This window comes from Manis javanica, chromosome 2 (assembly GCF_040802235.1).
Source record: "Manis javanica isolate MJ-LG chromosome 2, MJ_LKY, whole genome shotgun sequence".
Classification (NCBI taxonomy): domain Eukaryota; kingdom Metazoa; phylum Chordata; class Mammalia; order Pholidota; family Manidae; genus Manis; species Manis javanica.
The window spans coordinates 80,438,331-80,443,196 of record NC_133157.1 but is presented as its reverse complement, the minus strand read 5'-3'; positions in this window follow the sequence as shown (position 1 = coordinate 80,443,196).

Here is a 4,866-nt window from a genome sequence, read left to right as displayed (position 1 = left end):
ATAGGCCCTCAGGGAAGAGGAAGTCCCAGTGAGGGCAAGTTGGAAGTGGGAAAGGAAAGAGGAACAGAGGCAATGGCCTCAACCCAGCAGGACACACAGGGTGAGAAGGGGAGGTAGGGGAGAGAGAGAGCCGAAGGCTGGCCAGAATGTGCAGGGCCTGGAGGGCCGGCCAGGGAAGGGGGCTCCACTTAGTGGGATGGGAAGAACCGGGGGTGGAGGGGGGTGGGGGGCAAGATACAACATTTTGAAAGACAGGCTGTTAGGTCTGGAGGCGGATTCAATCTGAGAAGGGCAGGGGGCTCCAAGTGCTCAAAGAAAACTGGGAGTATTTGAGCACACAGGAGCATTGCAGTGTACTTTAGAGGTCTGATAGGGAGAGGTTAAGAGCCCAAGCCTACAGGCTGTGTGACCTTGGGCTTGTTGCTTCCCTACTCTGAGCCTCTGTCTTCACCTCAGAGAAATGGATATTACAATAGTCCATACTGTGATGGTTAATTAATTATATATGTCAACTTGACCGGGCCACAGGGTGCCCAAACTTTTGGTCAAACATTATTCTGGATGTTTCTGCCAGGACGGTTTTGGATGAGGTTAACAATTTAATAGTTAAAGTAAATGTGCATAGGCCTCATCCAATCAGTTGAAGGCCTGGATAGAACAAACAAACAAACCCTCCCCCGAGCAGGATAAAACTCTCCCTGAATCTGCCTTTGGACTTCATCTGCACCAGCTCTGCTGAGTCTCAAACCCACTGGCCCACATTGCAGATCTGGGTTTACCAGCCTCCATAATCACATGAGCCAATTCTTTCTTTAAAAAATCTCTTTATACACACACACACACACACACACACACACATCCCGTTGATTCTGTTTCTCTAGAGAAAACTAATATACACACATCATGGCATTGTGCAAATAAAGTGAACTTACACCTGCAAAGCACTTAGAACAATGCCTGGCACAAAATAAGTATTAATCTGAGATATAAATATGTGTAAATTAGGATTATTCTTCATCTAGGAAGGCTGAACATCATTTGAGCTCCTCTATTCAGGAATTCACACCACAGAGATGTTCAATTAGCGATATTGGAAGAACAATCATAAATCCATACTCCTGTTAAAGAAAAGCCATGCACCAAACTCGGGAAGGTAGAGGGGTAATTGCCTCAGGTTTTAAGTCATGCTGGTGCAGTCCCCAACAAGCCTGCCTGACCCTCCCCTGACATCCCCAGGAACTGTCACAGTGTATTTGGCTAACAATTCACAATAAGATTGCAGATAGTTTTTAGCCCTGTACCGTTAGAAATTAACCTGCAGAAATTAAGTTGTGTTGACTTTAGGACCTGGTAGAAATGTGACCCCCAAAGCTGTTGATTTCCCTGCACTGTAGAAGGTTAGTCATATATCTGCTTGGTCATCTGGTTGGGCCCCCCACTTCCCTAAGGACCCCACAAATCCTTCTCCTTCCAATACTCTGAACCAGCGCTCCAGTCACCCTGCTGGTTCCCTCATTAAAGAATTAAATCAAATATTGATGCCTGGTTACTCTCTGTTTGTAGGAAAATTATGTTTCACACTCTAGAGGGAGCCAAATCTGTACCAGGGGGTCCATGATTTCACACGAGATGTTTGAAATAATGTTTTCATGGATGAAAAGATGCTGCCAGAGAAATATGCCCAGCACAGTGTTTCTCAGACTTTTTTGCAATTTTGTCTCCTCTCAGTAGCCTTTTTAGACATCTTTTCCCCAATCATTCCCCTCTTGTGTAACTTTAATACAACAGGTATACTTATATGTGTTCATAAACTGTTGCCATTTGGAGGGCCCCAAACCATTGTAATAGCCAATATTTTTCACACCCTCTCTAAGAACCCATGTGTTCTCAGTGGGGCAATAGGGCCCCAAGGAGGGACCTTACCACTTATTTGATCTTGGGGAAGTAACTTCCTTTCCCAAGGAACCCAGCTATGGAACCCAGAGATGGGAAGAGAGTGGGGGCATCACCCTTCCCAGACGTATCTGGGCAAAGTAACTAGACTCTATCACCTGCCCCTGTCTATAGGCACACCCATCCTGCTCTGGGGTTTGGGATTTGAGGTTTGTTTATTTGTTTGGCCTGGCAGGTCACAGTGTCTTGAAGCTCTCCTTTTTTAATTCTATTAAAACTATTGTTAACTACAAATTGCTCATTGTTCACAGTTTAATACTTTGCCCCTTACAGATGTGAAGCCCTGCCTGAGCACCCCAGCTGCCCCAGTCTCCCCGCTTCCCTGTGTGCCCGCTTCAGCTGCTGTGAGTGACAGCTTCTGCAGCAGAGACCATTTCTGTTCCACAGAGGAACATGCTGGGAAGACTTAGAAGACCTTCTATTAAAATAATTCTTCTTTTTCAATACTTCGACTGAAATGATCAGAGTAGAGATGAAATCACAGCTTCAAAGGGAACCCTCATAGAACTTAAAGTTACTTAAAAGTTATGGGTCCTTAAAATGTAGAATGTTTCTCACTCTAGATTCAGAAACCCTGGGGAGAACTAGAAACCCCACTAGATCGGGGTCTGCGGCTCTGTGGAGAGGCCATGTAAGGGACAAGGCTTACACGTGATGCCATCTCAGGGGAGCCCCTTTCTGGGGAAATGGAGGGATAGGACTGGAAAATGAGCCCAGGGTGGCATCTACAGAAGCAAGGAGGGGATGCAGGAGAGAACCCCTTTCTTATCTCCAGATCATCAGAGAGATACACTTTCCGTTACTCAAGATTAAACCTCAAAAGTTTGATCCAAATTTTTGAAAAGAAGAAGCAAGGCAAAAGTTTCAAATAAGCCCTGAATCAATCAATTATTCAACTAGAAAAGATCAACAACATGGCTAATACAGCCAGCAGCGCAGTTAAAGTGACACTGAAAGAGAAACAGTGGGAAAGAGGGTTTTTCTCCTAGAGTTTCAAGACAACCCAAAGAATAAAGGGCAAAGAATTCAAACCTAGATTTCTCAGACCAGCCCACATGGTTTTCTTCCCACTCATTTAGTCCTTCACACCCAAGTGTCTTCCAAATGCTTTTGCAATCCACTTGAGTCCTCTGCATGACTGAAATTAAATCAGATCACTTTAATACAGGGAATTTTCTTGAGTGTCTCCTAAGCCCACCATTTTCTACATCGTCAAGTATACTCCTGCCACTTATTACTCACAAAGATGCACCGAATTTGTCAGCACACTTTCTCTATGGTGCAACACATTTTGTAAGTCTCCTCCTACTGCCACTGAAAAATGTGTATTTTTCAGCTTAAGGCTACATACAGCCAATTCCTGTTATTTGTGTAGTTATGTTCTATAAATTCACTGCAAACATTGAATTAGTAAATACTGAACCATTGCTCCTAGGGGAAAAGCAATGTTTGGTTCCTGAGAACCTCTAGTCATATTTTCCTCAACCAATCAATACATAACTTTATTTTATGTATATTTCCATTTAAAGGTCTCTTATTTAATATGTATTGTTGATCCATTAACACTGAACCCAACCAATAGCACCATAGCTCATGCCTGAATGCAGCTCATCTAATACACGTATTTTCTCTGTAAGGTACATCATGTCCTTCTCGCCCTTGGGAACACTAGACAGCACTTCAGCATATGTTTGAGAGTTATTTTAAACAGCAAAATCACCAACAGGAAGCAAAAGAGTGCAAAAGAAAAAATGTGGCACTAAATAAACTGTGAAAAAGACACTTATTTACAGTATGAGGGTTGAAACCGGAAGGCAGAGCATCATCTTGTTTGACCTGTGCTGGGAACAAGAGACTCAGACTTTTCTCCAAAATGCACACATCCACAAATGACCGTGAAAGTGCTGATTCTGAGTACTGATTTTCAGATTACAAGTAAATTCTAGCGAGTAGGTGAGTTCACTAACACAGAATCTGTGAATAATGAAGATATCCATGGTATGTCTGACTTTAGCTCCTATAGCAGAGATTATCAGAGCTGAGCTTGGGCTGTCCTCCAAATATATAAGACTTCACACCCAATATAAATACTTCACTTCCATTCTTTGTGTTTGCAAGAACCCCACCCTCCTCTTGCCAGTGAAGGGGAGCAGAATATGCCACCACAAAATATGCCTCTTTGTCTTACTGATTATTTTGAATTAAAGGTACTCAAGGAACAACTAGTCCCCTGAAAGCAGGACATAAATCTCTCTGTGAAAGTTACCTTCCTGGACCAGGAGAAAGAAAGGCCTCCTTATCACCCGAAATAAGGAATTAGGGCTGAGAAGGTTGAATAAGCAACTGTGCTACTTCTTCACCAATTGCCTAGCCTCAGCCCAGGCTCCTTTGTCTTTCCAATTCATCACAAATGTATTACTCTTCCTCTAAAAGGTACAAAAGTTTCCTGTGCCAGTCACATCATTGAGCCTCATATTTTTAGGGGTCCCATCATACAAAATTAAATTTGTTTTTCTCCTCTTATCTGTCTTACATCAATTTAATTATTACACCAGCCAAAGAACCTGAAAGAGAAGAGAGACAGTTTCTGCCCCTAAAGCAACCAGTTTTACCTGTTAGAAAGTTCTTCCTCCCTTGCTAGGCCACCAGTCCCAGTGGTTAAAAGAATGGAACTCTGGAGACTGACACCTGATTTTGTATCCCATCATTTACAAGCCTTGGCCTTTGGCAACTCAACCTCACTGAGCCTCAATTTCTTATCTTTAAAATGGGGATAATAAACTACCTACCTCATGGGCTGCTGAGAGACATTATGGATAAAGTGAAGGCTCCTGTGGCCAGGATTCTCACCTGGCCCTGGTCGGATAGCTCGCTACACACCTGTGGGCAATACGTTGCTATTGATTCTATATA